General features: G+C 40.9%; 1 protein-coding gene across 2 annotated transcripts in view; it reads left to right on the plus strand.

The window, feature by feature from the left end:
* Nucleotides 1-368: 368 nt before the first annotated feature.
* Nucleotides 369-19,273, plus strand: part of gjb7 (gap junction protein beta 7) — a 32,590-nt gene continuing 13,685 nt past the window's right edge. The window contains exons 1-2 of one of the 2 annotated variants that reach the window (XM_043686943.1): nucleotides 369-530; nucleotides 15,457-15,543. The gene's annotated coding sequence lies outside the window, so the exon portion shown is untranslated. Of the gene's footprint in view, nucleotides 531-11,923; nucleotides 12,032-15,456; nucleotides 15,544-19,273 lie in introns of those variants that run through there. The other variant, XM_043686944.1, reaches the window with a different exon arrangement.

Below are 19,273 nucleotides of genomic sequence, written 5' to 3' on the forward strand. Positions count from 1 at the left end.
ATGGTTACTTGAGGGCTGCTAGTTGTAAGGCAGACCAGCCATACTAGGACAGTTGTTAAGGTTCACAGTACCTCTGAAGGAACAAAAGCTTCTGGAATAGCTGCCATAATAATAGAACAGATGCTTGCTTAAATAATCGAGGAGTCATCTATAGTATATTATGAAACTACATTAGAGCTTCAGGAGAATAATTAGTTTAACTAGTTTTTTTAAAGGTGTCTATCATACGTGACTATAGCTATAGTATAATTAAATGTTTCTGAAAACAGAAACCATCGTCGTTATGGGTGGTTCCAGTTCGAAGGATTGGACCCAGGCAAACTGGAACTGTGCAAGCTCAGGTTACATCTGCTGAGATCACAGTGAGGGAAGAACAAACAGAGATCACTTTCAATATGCAGTGAAACAGAATGTGTTGACCACTTCCAGTTTGCTTGATGGATGGAGAAAATCGTTTTAAAGTTTATGTAAATTTGACATTAACTTGCCAGGGCAGTTAATCTGGAGAAGACCGAGTTGGCTGTTACAAGGTAAATCTCTCCTTTTGTTTGTTTTAATTTAAACAAATAGTTTGATTGGAGCTTATGATGTGACAACTTATATGCGCTATAGAATATTTCAAACACTCAGGTCATAACATGGAAATAAGGTGAAAATTTATTTTGTGTTTTATTTTATGTTTTCATCAAGTCAAAATCCATTGATACTGATTTCAATTAATTTAGTGGGACAACTAGCATCGTGTTAATAAAATTGGGAAGCACAAGACATATCAGTTCCTGTGTTTGCGAACCTTTAATCTTTGTGTGCCTTTAGCTACCCTACAGAGTTTATGATTTTGACCATTTCCAGGGGAACATTTTACACAATAACTACGGACAAAAGTGGTCTGAGTAGTAGGTAATCCAGCTCTGCAATAGTAAAAGTGCAACTCTGAATTGAATTACTCAAATGGGGAACTAATGCCATAGTTTCCCAGTCGTGATCTTGTAAATGGGAATTGATTAGCACCAGAACTTTTAATTCAATGTCACTGATGACAGAGTTAACATTGGGCTCAATTTGTAGGCATTCAAATGACAAAACGTTTACCTTAGATTGTAGTTAGTTTTTAAATCTCACTTAATCCACTCATGACTCATGGTTAGTGAATACTGGTGTTTCAACATTCTTTAACAAGTAGTCTTCCTCTTGATTTTTAAAGCTGTCCAGGGACTGTAGTTATTTTACCAATGTGGAACATAGTCCTGTCTTTACTTGGTGTCCATAGGCATACCCTTTCCTCACTGATGCAGTGCAAGAGCAGATATCTGACTGAATTTTATGCCTCACATACCCTCCACTACCATCTCAGTCCAAGTGTTCTGAGATCTGTTGTGGCAGATTAGCTAACTCAGCGCAGACCAGAGATCAAACCTGGAATGTTATTGATCCATTTGGCATTTTTCCACGTCTTAAGGCAATGTAACTCACAGAGGTATTTGGCAAGGGTTTGGGAGGCATAGTCTGGTGGCTTTGGGATTGCCTGGTAACTTCAAACAGAATTAATGGCTCTGTGTGGCAAACTGTGAGAAAGGTATACCAGGCCTTTAAGAACGTTCACCTTTAAGGACTCTATTTTTACAATGTTGTCGCTCTGCCTGCCATTTACTCTGCTGTGGCTTTCCAAGCTGCGTGTATCACAGATATCAGTTGGTTTGCTGTACTGTCTGCTTCATAACTGGGAATGTGTTTTACTATTTTAAATAAACTAAAATAATTAAAGGGAGTTAATCAATCCCTAAACAGTAGTCTAAAATATTGAGTTAATCATGCCATTTGCCAAATTTAAATTGGGACACAGCAGACCTTCTAACAGAATTCAGATTGTCTAAATGGCGTTCAAAGCTACGTTTTTTAGTAGAAAAGCAAGCCATTAAGATTTGCTTATTAATGGGGAAGACGTTTACACAGACTGAATATTTTAAGATTAACAGCTGGAGAGCTGAATGATTCCCAAATGCTATAGATTTTATTAGAAAACCAAATTAGAATCAGAGTAAACTATCATCAAACTGAATTCATGTCATTTAGACAGAAACTTATGCAATCCATCGACCACTGGGTGCGCAGGTACAAATGAAAGGGCACAGGATGTGATTTTTCAGATGGGGGAGCTAGTAAACAGAATTGTTAATCTGGTGATTGTACCTGTCCCTATGGAGGCATTTCCAAATAATTCCAAATAAGACCAATAGCATTGCAGAACTACTGAAGGATGAACACAAATAAGATGCAGTCCTCACAAGTCAATGAGGTTTACGGGTCCTAAGTACAAATTCAACAAATGGCAAATCACTAGAGCACCCAAATATAGCAATGCATGTGTACACTCTGTACGGACCAAGAAAATCTCCAGCTTTCAATCAAGGATTTCTATGATCCCATGTGGCAGAAAAGGCCACGAGCAGAGGCAGTGCACTAGAGCAAAGGCTGATGCAGCAAAGAGCCATGCACCCCCAAGTAGACTGCTCACAAGGAATGTATTCAAGTCGTAACAAAGATCATTTGATATCCTGCCAGAGGCATATGCATGAAGTGATCAACAAATTAGAATCATACAATGTACCCAATGACACAAAAATAATGAACATATGTCTCACACTGCCAACCTCATGAAAAACATTAAAGTTATCATTCCATCTAAAGAAATGATCTGATCTCAGAAAACTGAGGATTACTCATTGTTGGTGAAGATTGACAAAGGGGCAAGTGCTAATATAGTACCCCTGTGAATCATAAAAGGACATGTTCCCACTAACATGGGAAGACATGACCGAAACCCACAAATGTAAATCTTTCAGCATTCATTGAGCAGGAACAAGTGCAGTCAGTCTGACTGGATGTCACGGATGACCTACATCACAAACACTGCAGGACCAACAACTGCAGGTATACCAGCTTGTCATGACCTAACACGAGTCTCTATTCATTGAATCTGACAAAGATCAGAAACACAAATGAAACTGCAACCAATTATTTAAGAAAAACTTACAGAGCTAAATATGAATGAAGAACAGAACACTTCACTTTCTTCTGAATTAGTGAAGCCAAAATCTTCGCACTCTATTGAGGTGTGAAAACTGAAGGTTCAAGAGGAAGAGAGTAAAGGACTAGTTCTGGATTTGAGACTATCATCTCTAGTGTGGTGAGGACTTTAAGGGATACTCTGGCTGAGCTCACAAAGGTGAATGAAGAGAAAGAAAGGAAACAAAAAGGATCAACTCCAAGCTCCATATTGTCAATCAAGGCAAAGATCCATAGTTTGCAGGAATATGTGGAATAACACGCACATAAAACAGATTCGTTTTGGCAGGAGCAGATACAGAAATTGTTTTGAGCTCAAGACAATGCTGGATAAAATGCAGACCTGCAAAAACAGATGGAGAAACATAGTGCATAGGTCAGGAGCTGCAAGTCATTCATAAGACATGTTTGTTCAGAAATAAATGCTAGTGATGCTCCTCTAATGAAAGAACTCAAGTAGTGTACAGAGGAAACTAAAGAATTCCTGAAATGGAATTTCTTAAGGAGCAAAACAGTAAATTCCAAAAAGATCTGAACCACTAATATACAGCTTGAGGAACAGCCAGCAAATCTGGAACCAATCTTGGCCATATCGTATCAAGGTGTGAAAGTTCTGGAATGCCAATAGCTGAAAGAAAAACTTGACAATGTCTCCAAAGTCACTATCCAAGATCTGAATGTACCTGTGCCTTTTAGCTACTTATCAGGTGTCTTGTGGTACAGTGGTAGTGTCCATGCTTCTGAATTTAGTAGGCCTGGGTTCAAGTCCCACCTAGTCCAGAGGTGTGTAATAGCATTTCTGAGCAGATTGATTAGAAAATAGTCAATTACTTTTTAGGATGACTTATTATTGTTAACATTAAGCTGTTTTTTGGAAAGGAAAGGGAGATTGCATGCCTACGCTGCTTTCAAGAGAGTTTACATTTAAGAGCTCCATGTGTATTGGGTACACAATACTGCAAGTTTGCCTGTCAGTTAGTTTGTTATAGGTTTGTAAGCTGCAAGAAATCAATTGGTTTGTTGTAATGTCTGCCTCATAGCTTGCAGTAAAATTCTTTGTTTTAAATAAACTAACCCACAAAGTTGAGAGGAGGTGATGGTCTGGTGGTTTTATGTGAACTTGGAGATAGTGAGGACTGCACATGCTTGAAAGTCAAAGTTGGTAAAGTGTGGAGCTGGAAAAAAACACAGCAAGTCAAGCAGCATCAGAGGAGCAGGAGAGTCGACAATTCAGGATGGGACCTTTAATCAGGACTCAAGTCCCGACCTGAAACATTGACTCTCCTATTCTTCTGATGTTGCTTGACTTGCTGTGCCTTTTCCAGCTCCACACTTTATCGACTCCAGTGGTTTTATGACTAGGCTAATAATCCAGAGATCCAGCTAATGTTCAGGTCATGGCAGAATACAATAAATAAAATCAGGATTAAGAGTATATGATGACCGTGAAGCCATTGTTGATGGTCAGGAAAACTCCTTCTGGTTCATTAACGTCCTTTGGGGAAGGGGACTGCTGTCCTTACCTGGTCTGGCCTACATGTGACTCCAGACCCATGTAATGTAGTAGACTCTTAAATGCCCTCTGGGCAATTAGGCATGGGCAATAAATGCTGCAAGCTAACTGGCAGCATTCACATCCCATTAATGAAAAAATAAATTGCTGATAATTATTAGACTATTATCAATAACATGACATAACTGTACAAACCAGTAGAGGAGATCATCACAGAATCACAGGATTGTTATGGCACAGAAGAAGGCTATTTGATCCATCATGCCTGCACTGGCTCTTCAGACTAACATTATTACCTAGTGCCAATCCTCTGCTTTTTCCCTACAACCTTACGCAATATTTCTACCCAACTAATTATCCAATGTCTTCTTGAATGCCTCAATTGAATCTGCCTCCACTACATTTCCAGACAGTGCATTCCATACCACATCTACTGGCTTACAGAGAAAGTTTTTCCTCATATCACCCTTGCTGCTTTTGCAGATCTTGGTAAATCTGTACCCTCCCATTCTTGTTCCTTTCATAAGCGGTCATCCTTATTTTTTTTCTTTCCAAGGTTAATCCCCAAATTAGGCACTGACCCTCTGTACTTTAAATCCTGCATGGGACGATCAATTGGAAACATTCCATCCTGGAGAATGATCCAGTCAGAATGAGCTTCAATGAAATTATGCCATTGTGTTCATTGACACCTTGTTAAATTTGAGGGAGCAAGCACAGGAGAGCTGTATACCAAGTCATTGGATGGATCAGCTGTTGTAACATCTGATCCTGCCGTCAACAATATTTGTTAAAGCAAATTTGAACCACACCCTGTGAAACTGGCAACAGCTGTTCTCAGACAGTACTGCAGTTTCAGTGCGGTTTCCAGCTGAAGTCGATGATCACTATATGGCTATACCACCAGATGTGTGCAGAGTTACCTCCCAAGCCTCATCTTTGTGCTTGGGCAACTAATCTGCACTGTGACCATTAGCTGCAGGTTAGACTTTCTGTTCAGCTGTTGATCACTCCCTGGAATTGTGCTGCAATATTTCCACTGGCAAGTGCCAGTTGTTCGTATTTTGTTTACTGCATCCTGGCTGAGCTTCGTGCATTGGCTTTCTTCGAACTTGTTGCAAAACTCTGCTTTTCTGAACCTCTCCTTGCTTAAATACACTGCTTGACAAATTAAAGTCAGCTACCCCTTTTGTTAGCACGTGTTTGCTTATCACTGATTTTGAGACTCTATCCCTTCATTTGGTATTCAAAATAGAGCAGAAAAGCTGAAAGGTGGATAATGTTGATCCAATTGTCAAGGACATGCTCAAAACGTCATATATATTTACACTACAGGCCGAGGCCATATGGCCCTTTGTGCCCAAGCTGGTTAATAAGTGTCTGACTACACTCATCCTACTTACCAGTTCTTGGCCCATAGCCCTAGAGATGATAACAAAGAAAATGAATATTTAAAAACTGCTTAGATTTTCTGTCGATCAAGTGGTGGTGAGTTCCAGACTCCCACCAGCCAAGTGCATAAAAATGATTCCCCTTATATTCCCTTCTGGCATTCCAACACTTACCTTAAATCTATGCCACCACCCCACCTCCACCTGCACTCCACCCACCCACCCACCTTATTAATCTCTATTCTAATGGAAACAATGCCTTCCTATTCATTCTATCTATCCCCATCAAAATCTCACACTGCACAAACAGGTCCCTTCTTAGCCTTTGCTGCTCCAAACAAGGGAATCCCATCCGATCCAGTTCCTCCTAGCTCAGACCCTCCAACCCAGGCAGCATCCTAGTGAATCTTCTCTGCACCCTCTCTGGTACAAACACAACCTTCCTATATTGTGGTGACCAGAACTGCACACATTACTCCAGCAATGGTCTAACTAGCATTTTATACAGTTCCAATGTAACCTCCCTGCTCTTGTATTTTAAGCCTCAGCTAATAAAATCTTAACCACCTTATCTACCTGCCCTTCTCCCTCAGGAATTTGTGAATAACACACCAAGGTCCCTTTGATCTTCAATACTTCAAATCTTCAATATCGGTGGCACTGTGGCTCAGTGGTGCCTCACAGTGTCAGGGACCTGGGTTCGACTCCCACCTTGGGTGACTGACTGTGTGGAGTTTGCACATTCTCCCCTTGTCTGTGTGGATTTCCTCCGGGTGCTCTGGTTTCCTTCCACAGTCCAAAAATGTGCAGGTGAGGTGGATTGGCCAGGCTAAATTGCTGATAGTCAGGGGTAAATAAATATAGGGTAGGGGAATGGGTCTGGGTGGGTTACTCTTCGGAGGGTCAGTGTGGACTTGTTGGGCCGAAGGGCCTGATTCTATCCAGTAGGGAATCTATCTAATCATGTTTTCCATGGTCCTACCATTCATTATGTAGTCCTTGCCTTGTTAGCCATCCCAAATGCACTACCTCATGCTTTTTTGGTTGAATTCCATTTGCCCTGCTCTGCCCACTTGACTGCACTGTTTGTATTCTCCTGCAGTTTATGGATATCTTCTTCAGTGTTACCACCCATACCAATTCTCATGTTAATTGCAAACTTGCTGATCACAACCCTTACATTTAAGTCCAAAAGATTAATCATCCACTGCTTTATGCCTCTTAGACAATTTTGAGTCCAACATGTCACTTTGCATTAAATCCCACGGGCTTTTATGTTCTTGACCAAACTTTTATGAGAGATCTTAGCACTGCTCTGACACAGTTTTTCCTGCTCCCAGTCCACTTGGGCCAAATTGTATCTATCCTTATTAACATTTGCCTTTTCCCAGTTTAAAACTTTTATTCCTGGCTCACCTTCATCCTTTTCCATTACTATCCTAAATCTAACTAGTTTACCATCATGATCTCCAAAATTCTCACCGACTGATAACCCTTTTCCCTCTCCAGCTCATTTCCTATTATTTTGTCCAGAACCACTCCTTCATTAACTGGGACTTCCTACGTATTGGGGAAACAAAGTTGTTCTTGATGTAATTTAAGAATTTTGGTTCCTCTTTATTTGTATAACGAAAGTAATCCATATCTGGGTCATTAAAACTGACTTTATTACTGCCTTAATATGATTCATTTCTCCATAATTTGATTATATTTTTCATCTTCTCTTTCTCTCTGTCTCTTTCTCCCTCTCTGAGTATTGCTTGCTCCTTTTGTGTTTTACATGTACCCATATGGCCTCATTTGATGATTCTTCTAAGACATTACCCCTCCTCATTGTTATAATTCATTTCTTGATCAATATTGTGACCACCTCTCTGCCCACCCTGACTCTCAATGTTTTCCAAGGCTGAAAAATTCCTTGTAAGTAAGATGCACTTGGGGATTCTCTCACTACCTGCTTGATCCTCTCCCTCTGACTGACGGGAACCCAATCTCTCTTTGGACCTCCTTAAGCTGCATGGTGTCAAAATCTTGCTGTCCTCAAACCTTTCAGCCTCACGAATGCACTATAGTGTCCTTGGCTGCTGCTGTACTCCAGAAGCCAAAGTCTTTGTTGCTCCAGCCAGAGGCACCTGTACACAGGGTCATTCAGCCTGCTGGGAGCATTCAGGATAGTGCACAGTGTACAATGTGCATATCACAGATCTGAGCACCCTAGCTAACCTTAACTAAAGAGAAGATAGATTATTCCTTGTACTTAACCATTACTCCTACTTAAGTATAGACTAGAAAAGTACTTTCTTTATTGTTGCTGCTACTAACTCTCAAATAACTCACCCACTTCTCTGGCGATCTCTCCTCTCATTATTCTTTTTAACCTCACTGCCACCACTCTCGAGTCCCACACGCTGGTCTTTTTCTGGGACTTTTCTGCTCACGCTGCACTTTTGGCCTCCCTACTGCCACTTCCAAGTCACACACAGCTTCTCCTCTAGTCTGTTTGCTTCTGGGACTCCTCCACTCTCACTAAAATAACCGGAAGAACTGTGGATGCTGTAAATTAGAAAAACAAATAGAAACTGTTGAGGAAGTTCAACAGGTCTGTCAGCCGAGCATCGGGACCTTGCAATCTTGCCGGATAATCCAATAATCAAATAGAGTCATAGTCATAGAGATGTACAGCATGGAAACAGACCCTTCAGTCCAACTCATTCATACCGACCGGATATCCCAACCCAATCTATTCCCACCCGGCCCATATCCCTCCAAACCCTCCCTATTCATATACCCATCCAAATGCCTTTTAAATGTTGTAATTGTACCAGCCTCCACCACTTTCTCTAGCAGCCCATTCCACACACGCACCACCCCTTAGGTCTCTTTTTTTATCTTTCTCCTCTCATCCTAAACCTATGCCTTCAGAATACTCAATACTCTGACCAACAAAGGAAAGCCTACCAGACGCCTTCTTCACTATATTCTATCTACTGGCAACTCCACTTCCAAGGAGCTATGAACCTGCACTCCAAGGGCTCTTTGTTCAGCAACACTCCCTAGGACATTAGCATTAAGTGTATAAGTCCTGCTAAGATTTGCTTTCCCAAAATGCAGCACCTCGCATTTATCTGAATGAATGCTAGATAATTGAGGTTCCTTTGTAAATGGTAGGGGGGGTGGGGAGGGTAAGGAATAAACAATAGGTATGGATAGAGTCCAAAGGGAGAGAAAAGAACAGTTAGACAGAGATTGGATAACGATCTGGCTAGGAGGGTGAATAGCTGTTAATGGAGACTGTTAGTGGCTAACAATGGGTTGTGTGTTTTGAAGGAGCTCGTGTTGGACTAGGTTAGACAAAGTTAAAAATCACACAACACCAGGTTATAGTCCTGGAAGAAGTAGTGCTTTGAAAGATAGTGCTTCCAAGTAAATCTGTTGGTCTATAAACTGGTGTTGTGTGATTTTTAACAATGAGTTGTGTGTAATTGCAGACAATGTGAAAACAAGGCCTGGTGTGGGGTTTGGCGTAAGGACATGGGAGATCTCGAGCCCTAAAGTTAGTGAACTTGACATTGAGTCCAGAGGGCTGCAGGGTCCCTGAGTGGAAAATGAGATGCTGTTCTTCCAGCTTGTGCTGAGGTTTGCTGGAGCACTGCAGCAAGCCTGAGACAGAGATGTTGGCCAGGGAACAAGGTCCTGTGTTGAAGTGGCAGGTAACCAGGAAATCAGGTTTTTTTTTGTGGGCAGAGCACAAGTACTCTGCAAAACAGTCACCCAGTCTATGCCTCATTTCTTCAATGTCAAGGAAACCACATTACGAGCAGCACTCCACTCTCACTGTTACCGTTTGGTGAGTCCCACACAGCTTTGTTGCTGATTTAGCTGCTTCTCCAACTGGATAAGATGATAGTTGCTTGATAGCTTTGAGTTTTATCCACAACTTGTGTGAGGCTCCCTTCCTGAGGTGCCAAAACAATTCTCTGGTCTTATTGATGCAGCTGGTTCCCTCTTGACAGAACTTGGCATTGGTGGCACTGCCCCTGTTTGTTCATTAACCCGATTAAATGGGATTCCTTTAATAGTGAAAACAAAACATTAATTTCATTGTCAAAATTACAAATTTCTCTCAAGGTAGGCTACAAATTTAGGGAACAGACAGTATAAATGGAGGAATGGAAGGAGATGGAGGAAAGAATTAAGTAGAATTGAATAGGTATTACAAGCATTTATTTTAAAAAAGCTATTGTTGATGCCAAAATGTCAATAGCTATTATCTGGGAACTTTATTGCCCAGGATATTCACGCCAGTTCCAATGTAACCCAGCACATGAATAGGAACTTGTCTTTGGGATTATGGCCAGCATACCTATTCCCAAGGTGGTGCAACAACTCATTAGTGCACTACCACTGCTTGCCAAAACTCTACAAATTCCCTTCTGGATTGCTTGCAACAAGCATCTGAGTCCGTCATTGCTGGAAGTTCCCAGACAATCAGAGAGGTTGGTCAATTAATGACTGCTCAGTATCTCATTAATTAACATAGATGCAGATTCAGAAATGGAAGATGTTATATCTTTTCCGGCTTGAAATACTTGACAATGTTATGAAGAGAGTAATCATAGAAATGTTGAGGTACGTTATATAGGCCCTCTCATTTATCCATTGTTGATGTTATTTTATTAACATTTCTCTCGCTCTTTCACAGATACAGTTAAAAATCACACAACACCAGGTTATAGTCCAACAGGCTTATTTGGAAGCACTCATGAATAGGAACTTGTCTTTGGGATTATGGCCAGCATACCTATTCCCAAGGTGGTGCAACAACTCATTAGTGCACTACCACTGCTTGCCAAAACTCTACAAATTCCCTTCTGGATTGCTTGCAACAAGCATCTGAGTCCGTCATTGCTGGAAGTTCCCAGACAATCAGAGAGGTTGGTCAATTAATGACTGCTCAGCATCTCATTAATTAACATTGTACAAAAGAAAACAAAATAGCTAAGATTTGGGATTGCTGTGCCTGTTTTCAGGTTGCTATGTATGTCTTTTGAGCTTCAAAATGGGTGTACACGTAAACAGAACTGCAAATGCTGGCAATCAGAAACGTAAGTAAAAACAGGAACTGCTGGAAAAGCTCAGCAGATCTGGCAGCATCTGGGGAGAGAAAACAGTGTTAAAGTTTCAGGTCCAGTGATCCTTCTTCAGAGGAAGACAGTAGTCTGATGAAGGGTAACTGCACCTGAAACGTTAACTCTACTTTGTATCCTCAGATGCTGCCAGACCTGCTGATCTTCTCCAGCAATTCTTAATTCTGTTTAAGAATTTCATCACCAGTGCTATTTAGTGGAATCATCACCTCCCTACAGATTTTCTGATGGCTGATTTCTTCTGTCTCCAGCTTTGATTTTACAAATATTTTGGTTCTTTCTATAGTGGTTTAAAGTTGTGAAGATCTACAGGGAACAGCATAGAGTTTTTATCAAACATAAGGCTTCTGCATAGAGCCATAATCTATGAGTCAATGGTTTATCAATAAATGTTCCTCATGGGATGTGGCATGTCTGGAAAAATAAATGAAAGTGACACAGAGTAGGACAGGCTTCTGGAAGTGGCAGAGGAGGAGGGTGTTAGTGAAGGAAGATCTTGCATATATTCTTCCACAGTATCCAAGGTGCAATTCTCCCTGAAAGCAGCACTTGAGATATCTACCCTTCCGTAAAGAGTCCTCCGTGTGCCTGCTGCAGCCACAAGTGCAACTTCAGAACTAGGCAAAGACTGCATTGCCAGTGGCTGTGAATATGACCATGCTGAAGAATCTTTAGGGGTCTGGTTCCTTTCAGGCTGGAGCTAGGAATATTTGTGTCACACTAGTTATCTTATCAGTTTATGTACATCCATCAAAACTCAAGATTAGGTAATATAAATTCTTCCTCTCGCAGGCACCACTGTTGTTCACCAAGTACATGGATGATTTAGATGCAGATTCAGAAATGGAAGATGTTATATCTTTTCCGGCTTGAAATACTAATGTTATGAAGAGAGTAATCATAGAAATGTTGAGGTACGTCATATAGGCCCTCTCATTTATCCATTGTTGATGTTATTTTATTAACATTTCTCTCGCTCTTTCGCAGATACAGTTAAAAATCACACAGCACCAGGTTATAGTCCAACAGGCTTATTTGGAAGCACTAGCCTTTGAACCACTGGATGAAGGAGCAGCACTCTGAAAGCTAGTGCTTCTGAATAAACCTGTTGGACTATAACACGGTGTTGTGTGATTTTTAACATTGTCCAGCCCAGTCCAACACCGGCTCCTCCAAACCATGACTTTCACAGATACACGGGAAAACCTCAGTGGAAATCTGTCAGTTACAGATTTGAGCATTTTATTTACTATACATGGAATATTAAATGACTTGAACAAATATGGATGTGCATCTAATTCTCCAGCAAATTCTGAGAGCAATACACAAGTTTTCATTTTGTAATTTTTAACAGTGGAGTGCTCTCCAATTATGGAATAAGTTCAATAGCTTCCAAAAACATTCAGCTAGAAAGCAGACCATCAGAAATTATGATGTGCCATTAATCTGTACCTGTCGATTGCTATTGCTGGAAATGTGTTGCTGGAAAAGCGCAGCAGGTCAGGCAGCATCCAAGGAGCAGGAGAATCGACGTTTTGGGCATGAGCCCTTCTTCAGGAAAGGGCTCATGCCCGAAACGTCGATTCTCCTGCACTTTGGATGCTGCCTGATCTGTTGCGCTTTTCCAGCAACACATTTTCAGTTCTGATCTCCAGCATCTGCAGTCCTCACTTTCTCCTGTCGATTACTATGTCAACTTTGGGCTGTCTGATGATTTGAATTACTTCTGTAACTGACCAGTGCTAATTGCACTCTTGACTGACTGGATGCATCAGAAGTGGACAAATATAGTGAGCTGCCAGGGAAGAGGACAGGGATAATGCAGGTGCCATGTGGGTGAAGGGCAAGGATAATAACTCTGCTGCACAGGATACAGATAAATTATTTCTTAGGGATGTTTAGAGGAGAATACTGGTAAATGTCTGAGATAATGCTTGGCTCATTGGCAGGCACTCTGGAAATGTTTGCATCCACTGTCAAGGGTCAGAGAGAATATCAAAACCAACTTTGCATGTGGTTTTTCGCAATGCTTAGAGCTCATCCTTTCCAGCAGGCCCATTTATGCACTCAGCCCCAATACAGGGGTTGATGGTGGATGTTGTAATTTCCATTTCAACACAAATGGCAGCTATCTAATTGTTGAGTTTTCTCCTTCGCATTGGAATGATTTATTTTAATTCCTAAACCTGTTAACTTTGTGGTGTGCTGAGCTCAGTTGCCAGTCTAGTGCTAGTTTGTGGCATATTCACATACACACTTAGGTCTAAGGCATGGTTAAATTCAAGTTTTAAAGCACTTTCTAAATTGGTTTAAATCTTCGGTGCCAGAAATTAAATGAGAATATCTGAAGTTACTGTTCAACACCTTTATGGAGTGAGCTGCCAGAGGAAGTGGTGGAGGCTGGTACAATTGCAACATTTAAGAAGCATTTGGATGGGTATATGAATAGGAAGGGTTTGGAGGGATATGGGCTGGGTGCTGGCAGGTGGGACTAGATTGGGGTGGGATATCTGGTCGGCATGGACGGGTTGGACTGAAGGGTCTGTTTCCATGCTGTACATCTCTATGACTCTATGACCTTTGAAAAATATGGTTTCTGATCAGTGTATGCAGACAATATCAAAAGGGAACTCAATGAGGACATGAAAATGGAATAAATCTGAGTTCTCTGAAAGAGTGGGGAAATGGAATTAATTGCATATTAATTTTAGAGTCATCGACAATGATTGGTTTAATGGCCAAGGTCTTTCTCCTGGGGTAGAGCAGTCCGAAACTAGACAGCATAGGCTTATAGAGTCATAGAGTCATAGAGATTACAGCATAGAAATAGACCCTTCAGTCCAACCTGTCCATGCCAACCAGTTATCCCAACCCAATCTAGTCCTATCTGCCAGCACCCAGCCCATATCCCTCCAAACCCTTCCTATTCATATACCCATCCAAATGCCTCTTAAATGGTGCAATTGTACCAGCCTCCACCACTTCCTCTGGCAGCTCATTCCATACACGTACCACCCTCTGCGTGAAAAAGTTGCCCCTTAGGTCTCTTTTATATCTCTCCCCTCTCACCCTAAACCTATGCCCTCTAGTTCTGGAGAGGGGAAAGATTTAAAAGGGACGTGAGGGGCAGCTTTTCCGTACAGATGATGGTGCATGTATGAAATGAGCTGCCAGCGCAAGTGGTGGAGGCTGGTGCAATTATAACATTTAAAAGGCATCTGGATGGATATATGAATAGGAAGGGTTTAGAAAGATTTAGGCCAAATGCTGGCAAATGGGACTAGATTAATTTCAGATATCTAGTCGGCATGGACAAGTTGGACCGAAGGGTCTGTTTCCAGCTATACATCTCTAAGACTTTATGACATAAGATCATGCTCTTGTGGTGCATTGGTAGTGTCTGTAACTTTGAATCAGGAAATCTGGGTTCAAGTTCCATCTGCTCCACCTGGATTGGTTATTTAGAGAATATCAAGAATGTAAGAAATAGGTGAGATGTCACACAGCAGCATGACCTGACCTACCATGCAAAAAGATCACAGCTGATCTCCTATATGATTTAATTAAAGCATAATATTCAGACATTGTAAGTCAATATAGTCCTGCCAGAGAGAGAGAGAGAAAGACACACAACTTTAACCTGAAGGTCACCAACCTTCAGGCAAGAGAGGAGGTCAAGAAGGAGAATCCTTCCTGATAACCTGGGCTTGTGTAGGAATAGAACAATGTTAGATTTACTCTGCAGGAGACCAACCATCCAGCCAACTGAGCTAACCAATCCCCACATATGTAAGCAGCTATCAAATAGTTATTTGGAGAAATCTGGTTCTGAACCCATTTCACGCAGCCTGTTGTTCTACAAGTTAAAACCAGTTTCAATTAAAGTTATGAAGAGAATGTAGTACATGGCTTCCAGTGAGAACAGTAACCAAACCTTCTTGACTACAAGTATTGTTAATGAAACGGGTTTGTATGATATGTCATAGTCACTAGAGAAAAGTAATAACCTGTATGTTTAACCAAGTGGGTGATTTAATCTGTTTTGCTGTTGGTAGTGCACACCTCTTTGGGTTTTGTGTTGGTTTGTTCTTGTTCTGTTTGGAGTAATAAATTTAGCAAAGTTCAATGTTTGTTCAGTGCAGATTCTGACAAATATATTTAGAAATGGACCAAAGGGTGTCTCCTTCTCATAGTAAAATCAGAACAAGAGGGATGTGTCATGACCAAAGAATTTATTACATGTTACAGCCAAAATAGAGTGGAGGGGACAATGCTATAACAACAAGTCGAACAATATTTTCATCAAAGTAACCTCATAATTTAATTCTTTCTCTCACAGCCCACAACTTCATCAATACACTTGAACTGAAACAGATATCAGGAAATTGTCCTATCACTCAACAAGCAGAAGTCTTCTTCACTGTAGGTAAGAAATAAATTACAGTGTTACCTAAAGGTAAATGTGTTATCCCAACACCATCACATAAAAACAGACTTACAGGATTATAATGATCTCCTTCCCAATATGTAATGTTAAAACTAGCTATAATCATTAATGCCTAACATTAATCTTGCGTCTCCGCATCTTAATAAACTCTTGGTCCCAAAGACGTGAATATTGAGCCCTGTTTCTCTGGCATCTTTTTTCCCTCTTTCAGTAGCCTGTCTTGATCTAGACTTGTTGCTTTGATGACTGCAGCACATATAAAGTCAATGTGTTAAGCTGCAGACAATAGAAATTCTGGGCGGAGTTATGAGAGCTGTGGAGATGAGGTTGGGAGCAGGATCTGGAGAGAAATCAGACAGGTCTACAGCAGCTTGCCCTCATCACCCTCTATCCATGCCACCAGTACACTTTAAGTTATTTTTTGTGTTTCCAAGATGACACCTCACAATCCCCTATCTGCACTGACACTGCCTGACTTTGCAGTGATGGTACTGGCTAGCTAGAGCATTAGGAATTCCCCATTTGCCATCCTTAATTCAGCTGGGCTTTCAGATGGACTCCTCTTTATTGCCATTTCTAAGTACATCTGTCAGGTGGACGGGACTCACAAATTGTTGGGGTCAGAGCTTTATCTCCAATGGAAGAATATTTTCAAAGTTGGACAGGCTCCACTTGCAGAGAGAGAAGTTTAATAAATATCTTGTGTCTCTTGCACAGGATGAAACACACCCTGTCTATGAAATGGCTTTCAGGTTCAAACCGATTTATCCACATCATGATGTAAAACTCCTATATATAATTGACAAGGAACTGCCTAGTCAATCATTTGGAATTTGAATAAGCAGGAGCAAAAGGTGGAGTAAAATACCAAACCCTCAAGTAGATTTCATAATGAGAAGGTACACAAAATTCTTTGAGAATGGCCCCAAGGATAACCTGCTGATATCTATTACTGGAGCAAGGAAATCCATTCTTTAAAATAGAACTTTGAAAGTAGAAAAATGAAATGCCATTTTTACCCTCATTCCATGCTGCTTTATCGTTCATTCATTGCTGGCAATGGGAAGGCATAAAATCTCACAGCACTGTCGCTGGGTTCAATGTAACAATGCTGAAATTCCTACATTGTGAATGTAGACAAGGGGGAATAGCTAGGTGAAAGTGAGGATTGCAGATGTTGGAAATTAGAGTCAAGATTAGAGTGGTGCTGGAAATGCACAGCAGGTCAGGCAGGATCCGAGGAACAATAAAATTGACGTTTCAGGCAGGAGCCCTTCATCAGGAATGAGACTGGAAGCCTTGGGGGTAGAGACATAAAAGGGGGAATAGCTAATAAAGTAAAACTTAGGAGAAACAATTACAACTGTGTGACGTATAGATGGAACATATAAAGCAAGGGAAATTATATTGGCTGTCTGCTGTATACAATACCCAATATTTAGTTGCAATAGAGTGGTCAGTGCTGGTTCAGTGGCTGTGAATTGCCTCAGTGGCTCAGCTATCCATCTATGACAGATAATGCCCATGCACTTCTGGTTGCACCTTTGCTGCTGGCTGAAGGGGCCAATCCATGAGAGATGGGTTCTTCCATAAGGACCTCATAGGAAGCTACCAAGTGTCCTTTTGGCTTCTGAAGGGTAGTCTCTAGTTTTGATACATTAACTCTTTTTCTTTGCCCTCTGAGTCATAGAGCCATAGAGATGTACAGCATGGAAACAGACCATTCAGTCCAACTTGTCCATACATCCATATAACTGATCAGATATCCCAACCTAATCTAGTCCCATTTGCCAGCACTTGGCCTATATCCTTCTAAACCCTTCCTATTCATACACCCATCCAGATCCCTTTCAAATGTTGTAATTGTACCAGCCTCACTTCCTTTGGCAGCTCATTCCATACATGCACGACCCTCTGTGTGAAAAAGTTGCCCCTTAAGTCCCTTTTATATCTTTCCCCTCTCACCCTAAACCTATGCCCTCTAGTTCTGAACTCCCTCACCCCGGGAAAAAATCCCTTGTCTATTTACCCTATCCCTGCCCCTTATGATTTTATAAATCTCTATAAGGTCATCCCTCAGCCTCCGACACTTCAGGGAAAACAGCCCCAGCCTATTCAGCCTCTCCCTGTAACTCAAACCCTCCAACCCTGGTAACATCCTTGTAAATCTTTTCTGAACTCTTTCAAGTTTCACAACATTCTTCCAATAGGAAGAATACCAGAATTGCATGCTCTATTCCAAACGTGGCCTAACCAATGTTCTGTACAGCTGCAACATGACCTCCCACTCATGTACTCAATTCTCTGAGCAATAAAGGAAAGCATACCAAATGCCTTCTTCAATATCTGATACTGCTAGACCTGCTGAGCTTCTCCAGCACTTTCTGCTTTTGAGTCCTTCTGGGTTGTCATTTTCTATGTTGGAATTTGTTGCCAACCTGCTGTTGCCTCTGGAAGAATTTGTTTTATTCAGTTAAATGAATGCAATGTATCTATTCCCTAAAGAAGATAGTGGCATGAATATTGCAGTGGTATATTTTATTGTTCTTTTTATTTCTTAAATGGACATGACAGGATGTTTTAACAGTAATGTCATGCATATTCCTTAGCTTAGAGTTTCCACTTGGTTCCTTTGATTTTGTTTGTAACGTAATCCTCTTGATATTGAGGAATTTTGAGTACATATTGCAAGCAGAGCAATTCAAGCTTCTGTGATTATTTGCACTAATCTTAAAAACATCTCCCTAGAAGCAGATCCAAGTATAAAATTGTTGACACCCCTGCTAGGAAGGAATAATCATTGCTGAGAATTTCAACTAAATATCCTTGATTGTGGAACTTTGAGGACAGTCCATCTATTTAGCTCAAACGTTTCATTGCAAGGACATGAAAAGATATGCATTGAATGGGTTTGGATGTTTTTCCCTTCACTTACTAAATGTGTCACTGCTGTAACCCATTACTGCATTGAACCGGAAAATAGTTTTACATTCCTTAAAAGTTCCTCTCAGCACTTTAGAATCATGAGACTCACAGGTGGTGGGTGAGCATCGAGAATGTGACCAATCTCTTTTCAGATATTTCCACTGTGTTTCCAAATTCCCATTCATTATGGAGAAGAGTATTTTTTAAAAAGTAAACCTATTTTTCAAGAAAAGGCTTTCAAATAATGCCCAATTAAATTAGCCCATGGCAAATTTTGCAAGTTTGAGTGAAACTTGAGAAAAATAACCACTTTTCAAAATGGATGCAATTTTCAGCTGATGGTACTGATAGCAACGTGTTGGCATTTACTTCAGAAAATATGGATCAGGATATTAAACAGACACCACAGCCCATTTTCCCTCTGTGACCCCATTCAAGGCTTGAAAGTTGGCCAGAGCTTCTTTGGAGGTTGTGACGTCATAATTTCAGCTTGCAAGCCTACTTGAGATCCAGACTCCTGCTTTGGAAGCCTTGTCATAGCTTTCTCAGCTCCCATTATGCTGACAGCTGGAACATAAAGACAAGGATAAAAAGCCAACTGTATTTTGACCATTGCCAAGACATAATCAATTAGCGAATATGTTTCTGGGGTTTTGGTGATGATAGCATTTCAAACTTGGGATGGAAATTCAACACTGGAGCAGGAAGGGTGAGCTTCACTGATCTGTCCCTCTGCTATTATGAGAAAAGGAAGAGTCTTTTTTTTCTGTGTTGTAAGTCATCA

Source organism: Chiloscyllium plagiosum, chromosome 3 (assembly GCF_004010195.1).
Source record: "Chiloscyllium plagiosum isolate BGI_BamShark_2017 chromosome 3, ASM401019v2, whole genome shotgun sequence".
Lineage (NCBI taxonomy): Eukaryota > Metazoa > Chordata > Chondrichthyes > Orectolobiformes > Hemiscylliidae > Chiloscyllium > Chiloscyllium plagiosum.